At 46.0% G+C, this 24,023-nt stretch overlaps 1 protein-coding gene across 2 annotated transcripts in view; it reads left to right on the top strand.

Annotated features, from left to right (window-relative positions):
• The first annotated feature begins 307 nt into the window (after positions 1-307).
• The window catches only part of LOC135917192 (FMRFamide receptor-like), a 982,442-nt gene continuing 958,726 nt past the window's right edge, over positions 308-24,023 (top strand). For both annotated transcript variants that reach the window (XM_070536295.1, XM_070536294.1), the window contains exon 1: positions 308-657. The gene's annotated coding sequence lies outside the window, so the exon portion shown is untranslated. The remainder of the gene's footprint in view (positions 658-24,023) is intronic.

Genomic DNA, 24,023 nt, shown 5'->3' with positions numbered 1-24,023 from the left:
AGCGCAATAAACGCCTCACGGGCTGGAATGGCTTTTCGAGCCGGTCCAAGCCAACCAGCGAGCAATCTCGGTTCGTTGTCCGCTCGGGCCAGAACCACGAGCACCCGAGCTGCGCGATAGTTGGCGCGCTCGCGTCGGCCGACTGTCGCTCTTGGCGCGACTCCCTAGTGCGCGCGCGCCAGGCCTCTTACGTCACCAATTTCATCACGGGTCTACTGGACCAATAAGGAGACGCGCCCCACCGGTGCGCGACCTTGCTTCGATCAACGCCACCTAGAACGCGGAGCGTCGTCAGTGCACGTGGTTCGCCAGTCGCGGGCGGAACAGCGCTGCCTCCGGCGGACTGCGCGAAGAGCGCCCGTGGCGCGGCGCGGCTTGCTCCTTCTCCCCTGGGATGCCGTGCGTGTCGCTCTGATCATTCATGGACTTCTTTCGGGTCGTTGACGCAGTTGGCCTGGCTTGCCCAGTGCGTGCTGGACAGTTGTGAGGTGTGGCCGCCTGTATTTTGCCGTGTGTTCTTCACAAGATGGTCAAGACTGATGAAAGTAAAGCCCTCTTTTCCGATCTAGAGCTAACATTTCTCTGGTGCCGTCGCACGGATAACGTATGATGCCACTACTGGATACGGAGACGGAAGCAGAAGGCAACAGTGACACGGTAAGCGGATTGGCATGAGAAACCTTATTTCAAGATACTCTTTAGTCTCCACACACCTAGCCTTCTTTTAGAGAAATATATGACAGTGCCCGCATGACGCACTTATACGGCTGCATTATATGAAATAACGCTTTTCATTCAGCCCACGGAACATTTATGCTTACGGTCAGCAAAACACGGCGGCGCGCCCTTCTTACACTCTAAAAAGATCGTGTAGGTAAAAAGGTCGTGTAGAAGACCTTCTACACGACCAATCATTTACCTATCTCTCTGTCCCTAATTCAGTCCACTCATGAACGTGAGATCCACAATCATTCTGTCACCTCCTTAATTGTGTTTTTTTTTATGGCGCAGTTTTGTCCACGAAGTTCTGCAATGTCGCAAGATCTCTCGATTGCTGGAGGTCTCTACAATAAATTATAGCAACAATATTTCAATTTGCATTTTCTCCAAGCCACCAACTCAGTTTAATTTTACCCTTCACAGTAATTTTTTTTCAGCGGTAGCTATATTCGATTCTCCCCGCGGTTCGTCACGAAAATCCCAAAAAATTTTGCGCGAATATTGCGAACAAAGAAGCCTCCTCATTGTACATCGAAGATTAGAACTTACGACCGACAGAGTGTCACTACAAGACTTCACCTTGAAGCCACTGTGCCTGACTGACAGTTGAAAACAGTGGATGATTCAGATTCGTCGCGACCGCGCCCGTCAACGTGCACTAAACACCTGTGTACCAGAGAGAGCTGCGCCGGCGGCTTCGTGTTCCAGCACATCCCCTTCCCGTTTGTTTGGTTGGTTGGTTTGTATTCATGATTGGTTCATACCCGCTATTGTGGATTAGCCAGGAATCGGATGAGTTGGCAAAATAAATTGTCACATCTAAGAAATTAGGCTGGTGGTCCTTTTTTGCTAATAATGGCTGTACCCACTAGATGGGGTTTGCCAAGAAGCAGGCGGTTTCGTAAACGCTGCTGATATTTACGAGCTTCATTATACTAGCCGTGGTTTTTCCAGCGTTCTAATAGGATTCTAACCGAAATTAAAGGTAGAATATTAGAGCGTGGTTGAGAGAAGAAACTGGAGTAATGAGAAGAAAGCTACACTGTAAATTGATATGAAATATTTTAAAACGGGAAATTAAATGAAAGAAGCAATACATATAATTTAGAAATTTTACAAAGCTGACCGTTTTTTGAACGTAATAAAGTTGTAAATCGTAATAAAAGCATTTCATGTTACTGCATTCCAACGAAGACGCGCCTAGGGATAGAATGGTTCCCGAACGTAGCGATGTCCCAATTTTAAAAATGAAGCTTATCCTTAAAAAGCTTTCCTCTTCGGTATGTAATGGCAATGATTCAAAGTGTCTGCTTCGTCTTCATTACTGGTCTTCTTCTAGCGCATGGCTTGTTTGCTTGGTTGTTCCGGCGATTAGAGGTTAACGAGAAGGGGGAGGGAGAGAAACCCGAACGAAAACGTAATTCGGGGTGAGGTTGGCGTCTCAAGTCTCGCAAGTGGCGTTGACGTCATTTTTTTTTCTCGAAGGACGGCGTGAGACCCACTTATAGGATGACCCAAATGTAAATTTCTGCACAGCTAAACAAATGAAACAGTAATAAGCTAAAAAGTTGTTTTAGTAGAGACCAGTGGCTTAATTCATATAGGTGAGATGAAAAAGAAGATCCGAATCTTTACTTTTCCCCACTGGGAGGCGCAGTTTCAACAAGTGAAGACGAGCCACCTTATTTTTACAGCTCGAAAGGAGATCACTTGCTCGCACCAGTTAGTGCATTTCCAAAAAACACCGCGCAAAACAGTTCGTCTTCCTGTGCATTATATTTCGCCACCTGTCGTGTAATTCCTTCGCGTTAATGGCAAAACTGGTTTTGCTGTTTAACGCGAAATGAGATCGCTTATCACTAACTGTGAACGACTTCATTACATGTGATTTCAAAATGACAAAGAACAGTCTAAAACAAAGCTCAACCACCCACCTGTCTCCATGACTAAGTTCTCCAACGCACTCCGAAATATAATCATCAATCAATGAGCGTCTTTGAAACGTGTTCCCGGAGCTACCAAAGGTCTATCACCGTAATAGAACTTTCAAAAACGGCTTATAGACCGCGGAAAAGTAAGCTGTCAGTGTACCATCCATTTAAAAGACTCTTCTCTTCTCACATGAAATTCCTGCAGACACTCTGAACGCATGCAAAACATTTCCGAAAGCAGTCGATGAAATTTAAACTTCAGAATCCGGAGTCAAGCTTTCGCTTCCCCATGGCGAGAAAATACAGAGACTCGTTCTGAAAACCCCTTGTCGAAATGTTGATTAAGCTAGACACGGTTGTTGCCGGGCCGCTGTTGATCATTTGAACCGCGCCAAGCACTTGTAGACTTTAGGGCTCGTTGACTAGGCCAGCTAAAGGCTAGACGCTACAAACAATTAGGCCGCTGAGTGAACTAAGGTAAAACAAAGTAAAAGCTGTAACTATTCGTGGCCGTTGTGTACTCCCGCCATGACGAACTATAACGGGGGGGTCTTGCGCACGCAATAGTGGGCTGCTCGAAAGAGGCTACGCTAAAGTGCAAATGTCGTGGTGCCACTTACAATACGCGCACCCTTTGCGCTGAAGCAAAGGCTTTCCAAAGAACGCTGTACGCCATTTTTCTACATTGCTAATTGACGGAACTGTCACCTGTAAATGCCAAAGAAAGGTATACAATGCATAGGAGAATGGTGATGCAACTGTACCTCGTGCGGTCCTTTACGGTGACAGGCATTGCGGGCTTTATCTGCACTGTTCATGGCACTTCACGAGAAGACCTATAAATTTCCCGCAAATGCACTTTGCCATTCCGCATTGACACATACGACTCGGCACTTTGTGCGCGGCATCTGCAATCTTTACTGCTCGTTAACGTTTTACGTCCTGCTGTAGGCTTGTATTTCTCTGGGACCGCTTCGACTATGAAACAGACGTAGCGCCACGATTCAGGGTTGCCTTATCTCTTTTTGCATACCTAAAGAGCTCATTCTTCGTATGCCCATTCAGGTCATGGGCTGATTTTAGGCGCTGGCTAATACTTGCCTCAGTGACTGAAAATAATGCAGAAATAAAATCAAGATAGCGATAGCAGTTATATACAAAAGTTTATATGATGCTTGAGCACCGTTTTCATTTGACCGCACAAGTTTTGAACTCTTCCAACATTCTTGCGAGCTCTAAAATATTTCTTTTTGCATTCGTCACGTAATATAAATGTTACGTAAACATATTTTACAGCCAGCTTTTGGTTATTTCGTTGCTTTACTATACCTTTTTTAACTTATGCTAGCATGTTTTACATCATACAGTGCAAGAAGTTATTACACGTGTGTATTTACAAGCACAATCCGTTATTTGATATCGCAACTAAAGTAGCAAATTCTATTACTCAAGGTAATGTTCATATTCAACACTTTATTTTTCGTGTGCTATTATTTTAAGGTATATATCATGAATTGAGAATACCCAGAGTTTCGTCATGTATTGATAATTCGAGTAGGTAGTCATGGTTGATAGAAATATTTCAGCACTATATCGAGTGAGGTTATGTGGAAACCACTTATTTTTTTTCCTTTTCATCGATTACAAGATTGATTAAATAATTGTGTCATGCTTTGCAACGTTTAGGCGACCTGACGGACTTAAATAATATCTGGCTAATGTTGGATAAGTTTAGCACAGCTGGAAGCTCTCGGCGGAACCTAGTGGTTCCGACAGACACGTAATCGTGAGCGAGATTCCATCGGTACTAGCTTTCCAATGAAGATATAAAAAAAATACTTTGCAGGATTGGACTCCATAAATTTTGTTTTTGCTCGCCATTGTAAGTTTTATGTCGCCTAGGAAAATTTTTTTGGTCTTAATGAGCTCTGTTTAGTGCTTTCGCAGTCAAAACGGAGCATGAAAGTTTAGAACTCTCTTTTAATCAAGCCTTATGTTTTACCGGAAATGTGGCGCAGCAGTGGAACAACGGTGAAGGAACCACCATGGATAGGTGCACAGTGTGCGTCTGTCATTCTTGTTCTTTTTTGCCGAGCCACTATACCAGTGAAGAAAGAGGCACTAGCTAGTCCTGCGCCGTGTTTTATTAAGGCATTGTTTTAACTTCATTGCGGAATTGTTCACGTGCCATTACCTGACCTTGGAAAGCACTTTCATCTCCTTCGTAGCTTTGCCTACTATTTTCGAAGAGTGAACCTATATGCTGTCGATATTGAATGCAAGAACAATTCATAATGTTCCCGTAAAAATAATGGTACGGAGTAGTCACTCGTGAAGCTTTTCACGGAATTATCCAAGATTCTCATTTGTGAAGCGCTTGTATCATTGCTTGTCAGTGGCAGTCTCCCATAATCTTCTTTTTCGTGCACTTAGTTTATTCTGGATGCTTTGATGCAATGCTTACTGATGGTCGTTCCGCCCGTGTTAGTGCGAGTACACAATATATGCATACGAGGTTTGATCCAGAAATAAGGTTACCATCAATTTTAGAAATAGACAGTATGTTTATTCTCGTAGAAATTTACATCAGTGGAAAGATGAAACTTTGCTCTATTTTTTTTTACACAATCTCGATCTTTTTTACGCAATTTTGTAGACGGTGCTCCAATTTCTTAATTCCAATGCCGTAGAACTCAGCCGCCAAGCCGTTGAGGAAGCGTTTCACCTCTTCATTGACTTCATCGTCGCTCCGGAAGCCTTGGCCACTCAAATGTTCCTTTAACTTGGGGAGGAGGTGATAATCACTAGGCGCGAGGTCTGGACGGTATGGTGGGTGGGGTGTGACAGTCCCCCCAAAGTTTGTCAAAAGTTCCTCGGTTTAACGGCAGACGTGAAGTCTAGCATTGTCATGAAGCTGTGTTACACCGGCTGCCAGTCGTCCTCGCCGGCGGTTCCGGATAGCTCGCCTGAGTTTTCTAAGTGTTGCACGCCACGTTCCATGAAATCGATAACCAGTATCCCCTTACGATCCCAAAAAACGCTGGCGATCACATTGCCAGCAGGAGTTTGTTTGAGCTTCTTTGCGACTGATGACTCTGGGTGACGCTACTGTTTGGATTTTGTTTCGTTTCGGGAGTGAAACGAAACACCCACGTTTCGTCTTTCTTAACAATGGAGTCCAGCAATCTTTCCTTATCTTCTTGACACTTTTGAAGAAACTGGCGAGCACAATCAAGGCGTTTCTCCTCGTGGCCTGATGTAAATAGCCGCGGTACCTATCGAGCACAGCACCTGTGATACCCCTGTTTTTCAGTGAAAGCTCTCTCTGCGGTACCACAAGAACTCCCAGGAATATGAGAAACAAGTTTACGGATGGTGATTCTCCTGTTTTGAAACACTTCGCGTTGGACCATCTCAATACCCGCCTCCTAAACTGAGGGTCTTCCACTCCGTTCATCATCGTGGACTTCCTTCCAACCGGCAGAAAGCTCCCTGCATCACTTTCTGACGTGTTGAACGGACATACAATTGTGGCCATACACCTCTGTCAACTGACAATGAATATTAACGGGTGGAGTCCCTTTGCCGTGCAAAACGCCAATTACGGAACCAATCTCGCACTTGACGGGATGAACAATGGGAAGTTTAGTGAGGTTTTGATATTTTCAACAGAAAACGCCCCGAAACGCTTTCACCAGCTTCTTGGCGTTATAAGGACCGCATCGACACCACCCCCGTGGAAATCCTATCACCGAGGGCCCCAGGAGGATTCTTGAAAGTTTCGTCACCACGGGTGAGCCGCTAACCCTAACCGGCGGCGGCAGCCGCTCGCTTCGCCGACGGGGATTCCCGCGACGGCACTTGGCCTAACCATGGTGAACGAACCAATTATGATCGTTGACCCCCTCCATACAACTTCCGAAGGACTCGTAGAAGAACGCATGGACCAGACTACCGAACTGGTGAGCCAAGAAACTGCACCATAACACCGTGAGAGAAGATCTCAATTGCCAATCAGTACAAACACAAAAGCAACGCAAGCAAGAAGCCTTGGAGAGACGACGCGGTAGTGTGAAGCCACAAGACACCGCAACTACAACTAAGACCTCAACAACGTGGAGAGTTACTAGACCTCCACCGCTTCCGAAAAATTTACACAAAATAATCATTCGTCCAAATCAAGGACTACGATTAAGAAACGTGCTCACTCATACACTTGCACGAGCGATCATCGAAGCGTGCCACAACGAGTTCACGGATGATAAATTCATTCTGGGAATCAACCCGGGATCCATCATAGCCATCCTATCGACCCAGTACGAAGAGGTCGCCGAAAAAGCAAGACACATCCACACCTTAACGCTTAGCGGCAGAAGTCACGCAGTGCGCGCATACACCGCCCAAGGAGAAGGCACCCTCAAAGGAGTGGTACATGGAATACCGTTGCACACAACCACCGAAACCAACATGGCCCATTTCATAGTGAGAACACAAGGCGTGGAAATGCTTACAGCCAGGATGATCGGTGCCACTCAAAGTGCAGCGCTGACCTTTATTGGTCCCTATCTACCACAATTTGTGTACTACTACGGAGGTGAACTCCGTTGCTATCCATTTAGACCGACGCTCCAAGTTTGCAAGATCTGCAGGGAAAAAGGGCCACCGTACCGACGTCTGCCCAAACCCAGACATACCCATCTGTAGATTGTGCGGACTGCTTAATCCAACCGACGGGCACAAATGCGAGATAAAGTGTGCCTCGTGCGGGGAGGCCCACCCAACCGGTGACCGCTCGTGCAAGCAGCGACTCAAACCGGTTCGACCCCGACCCACACCATCGTCCGCCCCGATGAAGTCGAAAGCCCCACGATGGTTCGCGTCGGAAGACGAAGAGACCTACAGAGCGGACACTCGCGTCCGGCCGGTCAATACCGAGCAGTGCTCCCAACCCCGCTCCCGCTCCCGGTCAGCGAGCCGTGAGCATCGGGCACCACCGACACCCAAAAGGAACCCGTCGCATCCGGCAAGGAAGCAGAAGCCTTCACACGAGGTAAGCTGGGCAGAAGTCGTCTCTCCCAATGCAAGAAACACATCCACACCAACCACACAAACTTCAGAATACCAGAGAGTCATTGAGGTAAATAGACAGCAAAAACAGCGTCTAACTGACTACGAGCTCAAAATCGAAACTTTAATGAAAAGAGTGACCATGCTTGAATCGGCACACGCTGCAACCTGTGAGCGATCGCCACTATCTCAATTACCACAGCTAAGCGCTCTCACCGGACATCGGCCACTACAAACACAACTGCCCCCCTCCCCCTAAACAACACAGCCAAAGCAGCCTCAGGCGCACTCACCGTCTGAGAGGAACCTCGTAACCCAGGACCAATTGCAACAAGCACTGCAGCAATCACAACAACAAATAATAGAACAAATAAAGCAACAATTTCAACCGTTTTTTGCGGAATTCCAAGACGTAAAGAAATACGTTAACGAATCCCTAACCAAGGAACCCAAGCGTAAACGATAAAGTTGCAAAATACGCTCTCAGACAGTCGACGGTAGCATGCTAACTTCCGCCACAGGCAGCACAATACCATCTAAGTCCCATCATAGCCCGTAAACCTCAAATGGAAAGCGAAAGCATCACGATCTGGTCTTGGAGCTGTAGGTAAATTAAAAGCAAGTACGCATCCCTCTCGCTATACGTACAGGCGGCGCTAGTACCCCCGGATATTATCTGCCTGCAAGAGGCGGGAGAACAACCGAAGCCAATTATGGGGTATAAATACCCTAGGGTGGCCACGCACGTCCGCAAAGATTTGGCAACAACCCTGACAGTGCTCCCCGGTGAGGAAATCCCACATCTCATCACCGCCATATGGCCGGTCAAGAAGAGGAAACCTAAAGAAGTCGTATGCAACGTATACAGCCCCCCTACCCCCCCCCCCCCCGCGACAGAAAGGCTGACTTCACGTCTTTGTTCCGGCACCTACAGGGACTGCTGGAACGTCGCGATTTGCCTAATTATAACCGGAGATTTCAATGGAATGCACAACACGTTGGACTACTCGAAAGCAGACACCAAGGGCACCAAGCTTCTAAAATCCATAGAGTGCCACGAATATACTTGAATTACTGTACCAGGTACACCTACTCGAATAGGAAACAACGCCCGCACGGACACGACCCCTGATCTCACCGTCACCAACGATACCGTGGGAACAAGCTGGAGGGTCCTAGACGACTCGCTGGGTAGTGATAACTACATCATCAAAATTACCAATGCCTCGGCCAAACTATGCCGACCCCTAGGGAAGGCGAAAATTACAAATTGGCCTAAGTTTAGGGAGAGGCAACAGCTCGACCTAGATACAAGTCCGCCCTTCCCGAAACATCAAGGCCGCTTAACAACGGTCAAGGAGTGGGCCCAACGCATCAAAGAACTATATGACGCCAACAATGAAGTGTTCCAAATCGATACCTACACGCCGGCAATCGACAACCATCTCATACCCTTCTGGGAAGCATGCGGAGGCCTCAAAAAGATGGCGCAAACAGAAGCTAAATCGCCAACTGATACTAGGATTTCGAACGTCACTAAACAGGCCAGCACTTATGCCCTGAGGGTTCACAGGGACAATTGGCGCACGTTCTGCGATTCGCCTAAAGGCACGTTAAGCACCAAAAAGCCCTGGAACATACGCCGCAGCATCATCGATCCCTCAAATACCTAAACAGAAACAAACACAACCCTACAAAAACTCGTTGGCGAATATCTGGGAACCCAGGATGAACTCATACAGGAACTCCAGCAAACGTACAAGGGAATCCGGATCGGGAATTCGAAACCATACCCTCAATATCCGGGTCCTCCGAACGAGATACTTGACTCATCACGTATGGGGAGGTATACGCGGCAGCACAGAGCTTCAAAAAAAAAAAAAAACACGGCACCAGGTCCCGACGGGATCAACAACGCCATCTTGGAAACCCAAGCGATGAAACCTCGCGAGCCTTTACAAAGCAGCTGAACGAAGAAATAAGGACACCGGGCGGAACATTACCCGAGGAGTGGACTACAGCTCATATAGTCATTATACCCAAACCGGCAAAACCGCGCAGGCTCGATCAATTATGACCAATCTCGCTCACGTCTTGCCCGGGCAAGCTTCTTGAACGAATTGTACTCACTCAAATAGAACACATGGAAGAACACAGACTACACCCCAATTGTGTGTACGGGTTTCGGAAAGACATGTCAGCACAGGATGTATTCCTCCTCCTCAAGGAAAAGGTCTTCAACCCAGGACCGGGCAGCAACAACATCATACTCCTAGCCCTCGACGTGGAAAAAGCATTTTATAATATAGCACACGAAAGCATCCTTGATGGCCTCGCCGCCGTAGGATGCGGATAGCGAGTATACCACTATAACGTGGCTTTTCTCAGTCACCGCTATGCCCGCGTCGGCATAGCAGGGCACAATAAGACATATATGGTCTACCCCAAAAGGGTACTCCGCAAGGATCAATAATACCTCCTTTCCGCTTCAACATCGGACTTAGAAAACTTGCTTTGCAACATGGGAAACATCCCAAAACTCGGATGTGCCTTCCATGCCGACGATGTCACCCTGTGGGAAACCAAGGGTTCATACGGACACAGAGTAGACACATTACTCACAGCGATCGGACACATCGAGTCATACCTAACCACAGCAGGAATGAGGTGTGCCCCACACAAGTCGCAGTACCTTCAAGTCCGGCCCAAGCAAACTAAGGAACATCCAGCCCCGCCAATACATTCGAGATTGCCGGGCAACCTATAAAGCTCATCCTGACCGCACGCCTAATATGTATGCACCTCGAGGAGAACAACGGCATAAAGGTAGCCTCAGAGAAATTAAATCATGTTATAAGAAGCACCTCATCACTCATCGCCAGAGTAGCGCGCAGCAAAGATGGTTTCACAGAGGACGAAACCTTAAGACTGGTACAAGCCCTCGTTATCAGCCGTGTCACGTACACACTCCCGTATCAAGGAAAGCGCAAAAGCGAGACAGAGTGCATGGACACTCATAAGAATGGCGCACAAAACTGTCTTACAGCTACCGTCAAGCACAAGCACAAAGAAATTACTAGCGCTAGGTGTATACAACACTTTTGAGGAGCTAGCAAGTGCCACGCTCATAGCTCAGAGGGAGCGCCTCAGGAAGACTCAACAGGGAGGACACCTTCTTCAACGGCTAGGGTACCCGCTGACACCTCAGTACTCCAAAGAAGAAACACTACTCTTGCCTTACTACATTAGAGAGAACATTGTAGTAGACCCTATCCCCAAGAAGATGCACCCCACCCAGAATCAAACGAGAAGAGCAGCGAGTGCCCGCATGTTGCACAAAGGCTGTTTCGAGACCCAGATACAGATCTGGGTATCTGGGTATCTGGGATGCCCGTATCCCTCGTTGCCACGTTGCGGGCCCAAATACACACTCGCCGTTGTCAATCATGGGAAGCTGGTAGCCTCTGCCTCCATCCGCGCCACATGCAGCGCAGCAGCAGAAGCACCAGCGATCGCTCTCGCACTTCGCGACGCCGAGAGCAAGGGAAGGTCCGCCCGCGTCCTTACGGACTCACAAGCGGCGTGTCGTTTATACATGAATGAAACACTCCCTATACAAGCCATTGGAATCGTGGGTCACTCACTAGAATGGTCCCACAGTACCGTCTGGTGCCCCGGGCACGAAGGCCTGCGGGGAAACGAAGAGGCGGACTGCGCAGCTCGAGGTCTCACTAGCTGAGCGGCAGACCACACCGTTCTTCAGCCCCCGAGAGGCAGATGAGCGACCCACGAGTTATTAACGACAAGTCAACAAATACTACAGGACCAACGTCTCGGACATGTCCCTGGTGTAGCAACCACACAGTGATACTCGCGCACATAACACACGAATGCACCGACCGTCCGGGAGAAGCAATTTCGCCACGAGTCACAACACACACAGTCACTACGTGGTCATGGGAGGCGAGACTCTCCGAACTGGACCTGGGAAGCCAAATGGCGACCCTTGACCTGGTCCGGCAAGCCACGATCGCCAGTGGAGCCCTGTCAGAGGAAACCACCCAGGAGTAAACCGCGCAACGGTTTCTGCAATGATAAAATTCCTTCTCCTCCTCCATATAGGACGCTTGTTCATCCAAGAATGAGCGCCGCAGCGAAACGCGGCAGGGAGGAATCGAGAGTGGGGGAACAGCCGCGCGCAGCAGTGTTGTCGGATTTCACCTCGCACCTTTCCGCGCGGCTGGAGCTCTTTGGGAATCTTATTTCTGGATCAACCCTCGTATATATATGTACCCTACACAATGTCCAGCACGTCTTCGGGCAACGCCACATAAAGCTCGATGTTCCATGATAACTAAGCTAACTGGATGCTTCTCGTGAACGGTGACTTTGCGTTAGAGAAAGTTCATTGTGTGGAAATATTCACCACCTTTAAATGCACCATTTATAATTCACAAGCACAAGATATGAATGAACCTTACTTCATCACGGGTTTCTTCAGCTAAAACTTGTACTGTTCGTGATCCGCACTTTATTTGTCACAACATAATTGCACTTGCTTCCGGCGCACTGAAGCCGAACAAAAGACAAAATCGTAAAACCTCTGAATTGAAAAAATGTATTATTTCCCATTCCGATAATTACTAAAATCACAGGGCGTGTGAATTGTATAATAAAGAATGCACTGTGAACGAAATTGAGCTTGTTCAAATTAAATACATGTGTATTCTTGGAATGTTTACTTATGTAGCTATACGATCAAAAGTAACAAGACAACCATTTCCATGGATATGACCGATGTTAACATTTCTTAACATATGTTAAGAAAGTACGCCATCCTCCTTGTTTACCTTACCCACCTTTCCACGCTACAAATATCAGAGTAGAGATAATTTCGTATTGGTCTGAAGTCACTTTTCCGTGCTGCGACAAAGCTCTGTACGTTGTGTAACTTTTTATTGCAGCTAAATTGCAGAAGACTTACTTGTCAGAGACGGCGGCACGCTTAGCGTTTCGAAATAATGTTTGAGCACTGCGCAAATATATTATATATTATATATTACGCCATGCATAATAATAATATGCGACTTTTTCAGGAGGCTTTCGAGATATATTAGTGCGTAGCGTATAGAAAAAAGCGCGATAAATTCGCCAATAAAACGTCGCCAGTACGAGCCACGGTTATTATGATTTGCGCTATTAGGATGCACCGCTTAGTTGGATATTGCGCTCAGTCAGAACGACTGTTAGCAGTGTATTTGAGAAAGTGCAAAGCGATGCAGTTGTAAAGCACTGCGTCTCCCAAAAGAGAATGATTACTTTCGCAAGTCTAACTTTGAAATGTTTCACCCACCGCTGAGATCGAGGTTGAATGTTGGATACCGGCCGTGGAGGGCCAAATGTGATGGGCGCGAAATGTACCAACGTTCATGCGCTTCAATTTAGGTCCACATTAAGGAACCTCAGGTGGTTAAAATTAATCACTTCAATATGTATCTGCTAAAATTCATCACACAGCATGCGTCATAATCAAATCATGGTTCTGACTCGTACAACCCCAGAATTAATTTTCAGAACTCAAATAGAGAGTTTAATTATTCGCACGCACTGTGTTACGTTCCTGACATCACTTCTGCTATGTTCTTTTATTCCCTGCTCTTGCCTAATTAGCTTAACAGCACAGCATCGAGAGCATGTTTACGCGACTGTGTGCCCGTGAATGACGCACTCTTTGAAACGTCTGTGGAGAAAAGGGCAAACCTGCGCGCCTTGTTGTGCGCCGCCGAGCGGTCAAAACCAATGCTCTGCTACAGGCTATGGTGGCTTCTCCGTCTGCGTAGCGTGAGTAGGCGAATGCTACAAGGTCCTTTATTGAAGCGAACGCTGCATGTATGTTTCTTACCACATGAGCAGAAAATGAGCCTGACATTTAGGTTGACGTCTGCATGTCGTGGTGTGCGAGCTCATGTTAAAATTTTCTCGCACTAGTTGTGTGCGCATTCGATCTCACAGCAAGATGAACAAGCCAGCCAGTTGGTTTACATTCATCTTAAGAACATTTTTAAAGCGCAATAAATATAGGAAACACATAGAAATGCCAAGACAAAGCGCTTTGTACCTTCGATTTTGCTTATTTTTGATTTTAGTTTAATTTTAGTCTTGCTTGTCATCAACGAGGAGCTTTATTCTGGGGAAGAAGTATGTACTGGGGACAGCGCTTATTATGCATTTTGACACCTACATAATGTAGCGTTCCTAGGTAAAGGACACAATAGACGGAAAGTATTGCTGTGGATCTGTCGTCCATCTTGTCTGCCTTTTATTGTAACTTGCTTCTTCTCTTCTCCTCAACTCCGGTCCCTGTGCTTCTTCATCTTCTATTCGAAAACTCATACCGCTTTACCCTTTCAGGTTTCTTTTGCTAACCCCTCCTGAGGTAATACTTGAAAACATTTTCAATCGAAGCTCATACCACTTCACCCTTCCAGGTTTCTTTTGCTAACCGCTTCTGTGGTAATACTTGAAAACATTTCCAATCGAAGCACATTCAACTGAGCCACGTTCACCAATGTACCACACAGTTTTCAGTATTCCTTTCCGAGTGGCTGTCTTTATCACAGAGTAAGGACCATAAAATTGTGCACTGGATTCTCTTACTCATTTCCTAACTAGAATGAGGTCGGTGACACGAATGTCGGGGATATCTGAGCAATGTCTCTTGTCAAAATTGTTTTTCATTTATTCACGGTACCTCTCCTCCTGCGATTTATGTTTCCTTTTCTCGACGATCTTGAGATTTTCCAACAGCCCCAGTTCCCGGTCCCCGTGAAGAACAGGGGTTTCTCCTGAAGAAGCGAACTGTGGGCTGCATCCCAAGCCACTGGTGTAGGAGTGATTGTGATGTCTTACAGCTGCTTCTAAAAAGCATTTCCATCAACCAGGGGAACTATCGTACATCCTGATATATTGTTTCACATCTCGTATAGCAGGCTCTGCAAGCCCATTCGCCGCGGGCTGGTATGCCGCACAGAATTTGATATATTGTGGTCTCGAGCCCATCTTGCTAGTTTTTCACTCTTGAACGCTTGACCGTTGTCACATACGATCGTCCTGGTTGTCCTAAACATATCCCTTTCGAGAAGGGCGATGACACTATTCGCGTCTTCTTTTTCGGACCGTGCCGCGACCATCCTGGTGCATTCATCTATGGCGAGAAGAAAAGCTTGTGTTTTCGGACTCCTTCTCGTTTCTTATTTAGCTCGGCAACATCCAGGTGCGTAACTTCAAAAGGCACCTCCGAGTGGCAAGGTATTATCATGGCGTCCGTAGGCTGCTTATATTTCACTTTGTTAACTTGACAAATGTGTCATGAACGTGCGTATTGATTGACGTCTTCTTTCATGTGAGGCCACGTAAATTCTTGACTAGCTTGTTGTAGGTGCGCCGAAATTCGTCGTGTCCTCCAGATTTTGGGCTATCGTGGTACAAATAAAGCACCCTGGAAACCAACGTTTGCGGGACTTGATAGCGACCTTCGATGAAAATAAATTGTTCAGTGCCTTCCCACAACTTAACTTCATTGATTTCTTCCGATTGTTCTTTGTTGGCCTGTATCATCAGTCTAGACAATGCATCTGCATCAGTCAAAAGGGGACCAAGTTTGTGGGAGATGGTGAAATCGAACTGCTGCAAGTAGTTCACCCATCTGGCGATACGTCCCTTAGGTTGGGTCATATTCAAGCGATGAGTGAGGGCCTCGTGATCGGTGAAAAAGTAAACTTCGCACTTTCCAGGTACGTACGGATGTATTGAATTGCTTTAAGGACTGCGAGAGCTTCCTTTTCAGTAGTGCTGTAATTGACTTCAGGTGGCTTGAGGGTGTAGCTGTAGTAACCTACTACGTGTCGCTTTTCTCGGCCGGATGATTCTGGACATTTCTGGTACAAGACTGCACCTGTCCCATAGTGTGAGGCGTCGGTATTGAGTTCAAAGGGTAAGGTGAAATCTGGTATGCGTAGAATAGGGTCAGCAGAGAATAAGGTCCTCATCCCACTCAAATTTAACTTCTTTCTGCGTAAAGCGCGTGAGGCATCTTGTCTCTATGGCAAAGTCATTTATGATGGCTCTGAAATGTCCTGCTAATCCCAAAAACACACGCAATGAGTGGACGTCGTATGGTTTTACCAGTTGGGATATCCTCTCGACGGACCCTTGTTTCGTGCTATTTGTAGTCACATCAAAGACTCTTCCATGAAAGACAACTTTTCTTTGAAGGAACGCACTTTTCTTAAAATTAACCTTGAGGTGTGCCAAGCTCAAGGTATTTAATACAGGGGACAAGTGTTCCTGATGCTGAGCCTCTGTTTTGGAGAAGACGATAATATCGTCTATGTACACGTTACAAAAGACACCTAGGAAAGGCTTCAGGACATCGTTCATTATCTTCTGGAACTAGGCTGGCGAGTTTTTCGATCCGAAAGGAAGCCGGTTGTACTCGTACAGGTCGAAGGGCGTGATAATAGCAGTGTACATTTTTGTTTCTTCGGTTAGCGGAATCTGCCAGAAACCTTTGCACAAGTCAATCCGTGAAAAACTTCGGCAACCACCTGTCTCATCTAGAATCGTGTATATCTTCGGCATGGGAAATGGTATAAGTTCTGTCTGGTGTTTGAGAACCCTGTAATATGCACAGTCTGAACGTTCCATCTTCCTTGGGCGCAATATTTATGGGAGAGGCGAAGGGTGACACCAAAGGCAGGATTATATCGGCGTCTAGCCTCTCCTGCAATTTTTTCTTTCACCATATCTTGCGCTTCCTTGACATGTTATAAGGTGATTTTCGGACGACGGTCTTGTCAGTGAGTTCGAAAGGCACCTTGTGTGACGTCATCGCTTGTGAATAGCTTCCTATGCATACCAGTTCAGGATAGGTCGTTGTAACATTCTCCGTGCACTTGACAACTCGCAGGTTATCTTTTCTATCCTGCTTTGTCTCTTCTCTTGATAGTCCTTCCGCTAAAACCGCATCGTCCCAGTATACGTTGATTTTTAGTTTCTTCATATCTGGTCTGGATAGCAGAAAGTCGTACGTCACCCCGTCTATCACCAGCACTTCACTCTCTATTTCATGACCTTGGAACTCGATGTTTACTGAGGCCCACTGATCTTGCATTGCCACTTTTCCATCGTAACCTTGCACCCGTAGTACTCTTCCACTATGCAGGTCACTTGAATTTACCAGCTTGGCATTTATTATAGACACAGAAGCACCATTGTCGACCAAAGCCATCATATGTCTGTTTGCCACCTTGACAGGAACGTGAAGTAGGCTAGAGCAAGTGAAATAAACAGTCTCAGTTGTGGTCATCGGGTCGGACTTATCACCCTTGTTTATCAGTTTTTTGTCATCGGAGCCTCTTCACCGTCCGAAATTAGGGGGACAGGGTCGCTGTCGACGTTATTTACCCGACCTCTGGGAGCGTGCCAACCAAAGTTCTCTGTGCCGCCTGCAAGGCGGCTCGGTTCTCGCTGATTACGGCTTGACCAATCCGCGCCGGACCGTCTGAAGTGACTGCTTGAGCTAGTGCTTATATTTTCTTCTCAAGTAGATGGTATGTCGTGAAGGCACTCCAGGAGCCCATCCATAGTTCCGCGTGCAGTCCGTGCATTATTAGTGCTACTCCGGCAGAAGGAGGAAGCATAGCCTCGGCCAGCTTCAAAAGGCGACGTTTTTCAAAGAAATACTCGACGAGGCAGCCCTGCTTGAATTTGAAATTAAACGCGGCGTCCCATCTTTGCACTGGGTTGCTTCGGAACGTCGTCAAGAATTTTTCCTTCCACTGGTTCCAAGAGTTGCCAGCCTCTTCAATAATGTGCAAATCATACCACTTCCGTGCAACACCTCTTAAGTAACGACGCTTGTTAGTAATCTTGTCCTCATTAGAGTGCCAGTTGTTCTTCCCAGCGGCATATTCATAGAATTCAAGCCAACTTTCTGGACATGAAGACATGCCGTCGAACGCATCTGGTTCTACAAATGTAGTCACCGGCTTCTCAGTGTTTAGAGAGCTTATAAGTGATGTCACCAGCTGTATTTGTTGCGAAATCTGTTCTTGTTGTAGCCGAAGAGCTTTCAAAACGAGGCTCACCTGTTCCGCCGACGACTGTGATCCAGAGTCCTTTCGACGCATCGGTTGAACTAATTCATCGAAGATCGCCAGACGCAAGTTCACTTTCACAGCACCCTCCCGACGTAGCTCAGCAGTGTCCATAGAAGCCTTCTCTAAAACCAGGTTCACGAGTTCTGCTGAGTTGAGCTCGTGAGGTAGTTACACCGCTGGTTCACCTTGAGCTTGGTATCTCGAAAAGATTATCTTCTCTGTGGGGGTCTCCTCAAGCAAAGTGTCACCCACATGTTGGAGTCAGTTGTCGGCTGCGCCAAAATAATGTAGCGTTCATAGTTAAAGGACACAATAGATGGAAAGTATTGCTGTGGAACTGGCGTGCATCTTGTCTACATTTTACTCTAACTTTCTTCTTCTCTTCTCCTGAACCCCAGTTCCTGCGCTTCTTCATCTTCTATTCGAAGGCTCATACCGCTTCACATAATACTCTCTCTCTGTACCTTAAACAGCAGCTCTGTATTCTCTAAGTAAAATAGATGTGTTATCTGGTATGTAAAACTTCTTCACAGGGCAAACAAGGCACGTACTCTAAGATCTACAAGCTCTGTAGAGAACTATTGTAAGAAAGGACAGCCCTTTTTGCTTGTTTATTGCTTCCTGCGTATGGATTTCAATATTCCAGTATCGTTTTTGCAGCGTCCCAGTTTCTACTTTTCTACTTGCAGAACGTACTTCGTACATTTTGTCTTCTGCGTGAAATATCGTCACGCCTTATCTGTCTATTGCTATCTTGAATATGTGAAAGTAGCTTATAAAAATTACTATGTTTTCTCAATTCACCAGCTCGCTCAGTCCAATTTCAGCGTACGCCACGCAGTTCAGCCACTGACGGTACAGGATGCTGCACGAATTTGCCTTTTTCAAGCGTGTGCGACAAAATGTTGGCATCACCGATGCTAACGGATTAAAACAGCAGAGATCCATGCCGAGCATGTGTCGCTAAAGCCAGACAAAAACAAAGAGAGGCAACGCAGCGCTTTATCCGACGACACTAATGAATACCAACTTGCTTAGTTCCCGCTAGCTATCAGAGATACATCGTTTATGTGTAAAAAGCAATGCGCAATAGAGGTGCGCATACATACCTGTTCCTTTCGCCTTACGGAAGGGAGAAAATTTTGTTCCACCTGTGCAACCGGAGGGCGTACAGAGAATTCAGAACCCCTCGGCGACAATGTTCAATGACACGTTTCCTGCGTAATCGGGGAACGCCGCTGGGGCGCCTTTTCGCGGGCTGCAGTCGGAGCGCACACAGCTGAGTCGCACTTAGGCAATTAAGATATCGGAGCCCTTTAAGGCAGCGTCGTGTCCAAATTATCTCCCAAAGCGAGGATGTTACGCTCAAGGTCAGCGGGTCGATCGGGACGAGAATATGCTCGGAGGAGGACGCGCTTTTCTTTAGTGGCGGCCGCCCTCAGGGAGCATCGAAGGCCGTCGCAGTGACGGGGAGCTGCGGGACCCGAAATAACCGCGAGCGTGACGCCGCGTCGCCGCCGACCAAAGCGTCGCCGACCAGAGGGGGCGGGACCGCGCCAGCGTCGAGCCTCGTTTCCGCCAACGACGCGTTTCTCAAGTTATAGCTCAAACAAGCGACCCGTAGTGAAGGCTTTCGTGGACCCGTCTGTGGGTTTGCTTTGCGCCGGACGACGCAGAGATTATTTGCAGTTTTAGGAGAAGTCGTAATAGGGACATTTCTTCTTAGGCCTCGCGAAATGTCGGCTGCCAGAGTGATTCATACGAGTGAAAAATGCCCGACAAGTTAACATTATGGTTCCGAGTAACCTGCTTTTTTTTGCCTCTGCATTATTTAAAGCCGCAGCCATCTGTAACAAAAAGAAATCTATAACGCTTTTATAAATATTTCGGCAATGCTTCATGTATAATTCACAATTTCCTATCCAATATCCCTGCATTTTCCCTCACCCTTTCCTGTCGTTTCTTTTCACTGTGTTCTTTTTTAGGTGTTAGCTGTAGGTATTACTACTTACAAGAATTTACGCGATCACATTACACGATCAGTTAGCCATCATTGCGAACAAAAATTACACCGGAACCTATATCACGTTGATTGCGGTAATGATAACCTAGTTTAACCAACAAGAGAAAGTGAAGGCTGTGCTTCAACGTGGCGCATTTCAAAGTACTGCATCGTGGCGCAGAAGCCGTCCTCTCACGTGCTTATTTTTTTATATGTTATTGATTTTCTTTAGACTACAGATAAAATGGTTGCGTAACAAGTATGAAGTAAACAAATCCTGAATTGCATCTTTGGTAGAGCGTTCTGCAGCTTCCTAAAAAAGAAACCGTAAGGTTAGTATTTTTTAGTTGGTTGATGGTGCTTTAAAAATGATTAATAAGGCATAATGAAGTCGAGGGTTCGACGGAAGCCCCTCTGGTTGGGATCAAACATGAAGCAATGCAACGACACACACCGACCAAGAGAAATGCTCAAAATGAATAATTTTTAAGACGTTTCGGCTTCACTACGGACGCCTTAATTTTTCACCTTTAGGACGTTTTGGCTTCGCTACGGAAGCATTTTCACAGAGCCTTCCATAGGGAAGCCGAAACGTCTTAAAGAATTGTTCATTTGCAGCAATTCCTTTAGTCGTTTCTGTCGTTTTATTGCTTCAATAATGCATTATACAAACAAATGTATACTTTGTATACTTCATACAAAAGTCATCTACGAGAAGTACATTGATTACATCGCGTCCACCAAGAGTGCTCGGGCATGTTTTCACGCCTTGGCTAAATTTGGGTGAAAGAGCGTATACATGACGTGTACATTGACCCGTATGCTTACTTATCCTTTTCTCGGGGACTGTATTTCCCCACCTAACCTAAAGTAATCGCTCAGCGCAAGATTCAACAGTATGATTTGGAAATTACTCGAAGGTTATCGTTGATACTATGCGTTGTTTCCATTGTCACAAAAACTCGTGTTATTAATGGTATGCGCGACGCGAATTGTCTACTACTTTCTGGTAGGCACGCAGGTGCCGCCAAGTACTCTGGAATCTTCGTAGAGCCATGTGTAAAAGCCGGCGCTCTTGACCCGCAGATCAGATTACGAGGATCAGCGACTGTGCTCGCCGCTACCGGCGTGCTTTGCGCGCCACTTGTTTTGCAAGGTACAGGTTCGCCCAATAAAGAAACGCTTCGATGTCACGCTTTTGACAGTGTGTTATTCTGCACGGTCACGACAACGGGAGAATAATTTTTAAGTTTGTTTAGTGTTCTTTACCAATACTGCAATACACATATTATATAAATATTGTGAATTGCTCCATACAAGGTACATGTGCATACATTTGATTGCGTCTACCTAGAGCGCGCGGGCATGTATTCAATCCTTGGCTAAATTTGGTTGCGACAGTGAGTACAAACCGGTGCACCCTGTGAGACATATATGCAGAGTGCTAAGGAAGGTACAGCCCATGAAATCGCAGGAAGTGAAAGTTTAATTCTATTCTGATGTTCTAGCCTTAAGACCTCTCAGTGCGATGGACGTTATTGAATAAGGGGTGCCTTAGTTCACTACATTATAGGTCAAGTAAAGCACATTGCAATGCAACATGATTTTTTAAATGAATACAAAAATAACACTGTCCATAAACTTCACATCAGTTCGATGCCGTCGCTTCCTCCTTAAGATAGCAAACGTGCAGAATAAAGAAATGAGCAAATCTAATAATAAAGTTCTCACGCGTAAGTAAAATTAAATATTATGTACGCGTATCTATAGAATGATAGAGGAGACATCAAGCGGAAATATGGAAAATCACAGCACTTATTAACGTATCTGAGCCGCTGATGGCGGTAATGTATTGGTGCAAGCATTTCCAGTCTGTGACTGCGCTGAAGAAAAATGAAGGAGCAAAACTATTTGCATGTCAGCGGGCAGGGTGTGACGTACACGTCGGGAGAAGCAGGGAGCTGCAACAAAGAGCGCAGTGCAGGCGAGGCTCACCGATTGTGTGAAGTAATTACTTGCAAAGCAATGACGCAATGTATCCATAAGTTGGATTGTCAAATATATTTCCCCCTGTTTATGATCATCTTTAAACAAGCATTCTGCTATAGTTGTAAAATATAATACTATTCACTTTACAAACTAACACTTTTCCTTTAAAGCATTGCTGCTTACTGCTGGCGATGACTCAAGCACTTTTGAATTAGTGTAAAAAACTCTCCAAGGAATCCGTATTGGTCTGATGGAAACCTTTTGAACAGTCAATAAATATTCCAATAATGCAAAGTTAATTGTTCGCGGTCTAAACAGGCTAGTACGCCTTTTGTTGGGAGACGCAATTCGGGAGTTACTGCTCCCGAATTACTTCCTAAACCCAAATCGAAGTACTGTAATGATGCTATGGCGACTCGAAAAGTTATTCATTCTAGTTTATGCTAGTTTTTCAATCTCCTTAGAAAAAATGCCCGAGTGGTTATCGGCCTGCAGTTTGAGGCATTATGTGGTGAATGAACGGGTTAACCCTTTCAGTCAAAACATCTCCGCATGGAATTGCGACTTTTTCGTTGCCTTCTTCATCAAAATGCGAAAAAGCCACGCTGCACACTGGTTCGACTGAAATTCGAGAGGCAAGTAAATGTGTTGAGTGCCATCTCACAAGAAGGGGTAAAACACCACTTCAGAAAAAAAGATGTTTTAAGGTGTACGCCTCCATATTTCACCGGAGCTTTGGTAAGTCACTGTTCAAATTTCTCTTTTAACGGAGCCTCAATCATTCAGAACAGTTCTATGTAAAGAAAGAACTATGTTTTACGGAACACAGTTACTCGATACTCGGGGTTCTGTTAGTCAGCAGTTTTGACCCTGTTTCCATTCGCCTCTCCATAGGGAGAACACGTGACTCGCTATTTCTTCATCGCGCCGGCGACCCATACGCACTGCGCCAAAATAAATGACTACCGACGCTTTTATGTCCTTGTTACACCATCTAGTCCGCTACGGAAGAATGAAATTTTAGTTTTTGAGTATTTGTTGTATTTAAGAGTGGCGCCAATTATTGCATGTAGAAGAAAGATCGCCGTCGCACTGTTTGATCGTGAAGATGCTACACGCTCTTGTCGGCCGTACCATCGGGCGCACTACGTCAGCCTGGCAAATATGTAACGTGCTCAAGTGGTTGTCGGGATGTCATCGACAGTTTGATGCTGCACCATTAAAACTTTGTTCGGGCGAAGGAGGCCCGCAGAAGCAGCCCGGACTGTTTTTTGTATTTGAGAATTTTGTCCGTGCTGAAATTTAGCATTGTTTCTTTTAACGTCCTGCGTCAACAGCTCATTTTAATTCACCGTCCTTGCTCTAAACGGCTGCAATCCTTTTCGTGTAAGGTCCGGCGCGAAGGACCAGCGCAGTCCAGTCGGCGTTTCTGCAGCGGCGCAACACGACGAATGTGCGGTGAAAACAACGCTCCGCCGCTGAAAATCCGATGTTCTCTTCAGCACGCCGCTGAGCTGGACTTTTTATTTCAGTATCACGACCTGCGAACCCGTTGAGGCACGATTCGCACAACCTTGAATGAGTAATTCCTCTCCTTTCTTTAAACTGCCAAAGCCTACATGCGAAAATAAAATTAGTATTGCGCCACCATGTCCTCACACGAGGACACGACAAACTTTGCGTAAAAATCGTCGTACAGAAGTGATTTTTTTTTCTCCGCACTGAAGACATGTGAGCATTCATACTTGGAAATTTAAAATTTTACCCTGCAGATTATTGCAATTTGTTTCTGAAGGGGTTAGCTCACGCACCAATTACTGTAACAGGCAGAGAGCAGTTTGTTAAAAGCTATCATATTCAGTCTTTATAAAGTGTATGAGTGTAATTTTAGGAGTGAGATATTTAGTATCAACTGTTGGAAAGGTGCTTTGTCAACGGCTTTTTCATTGCCTAAAGAGATATCAGCAGTCCGAATGGTACAGTCGAAGGTAAAATCTAATTAGGATACTTAGATTGTCTACTTAGTTGCTAGCTTGATGAAACATGGTTAAATCGGCGCGTGTAAGGATGGGACAAAGAAAGAATGCACGGATCTTCTGTCCGCCATTCATTCTTTCTTGGCCTTGCCTTACACGTGCCCATTTAACCAGGTAA

Source organism: Dermacentor albipictus, chromosome 3, assembly GCF_038994185.2.
Source record: "Dermacentor albipictus isolate Rhodes 1998 colony chromosome 3, USDA_Dalb.pri_finalv2, whole genome shotgun sequence".
Taxonomy (NCBI): Eukaryota; Metazoa; Arthropoda; class Arachnida; order Ixodida; family Ixodidae; genus Dermacentor; species Dermacentor albipictus.
This window is presented reverse-complemented; position numbering and strand designations above follow the sequence as displayed.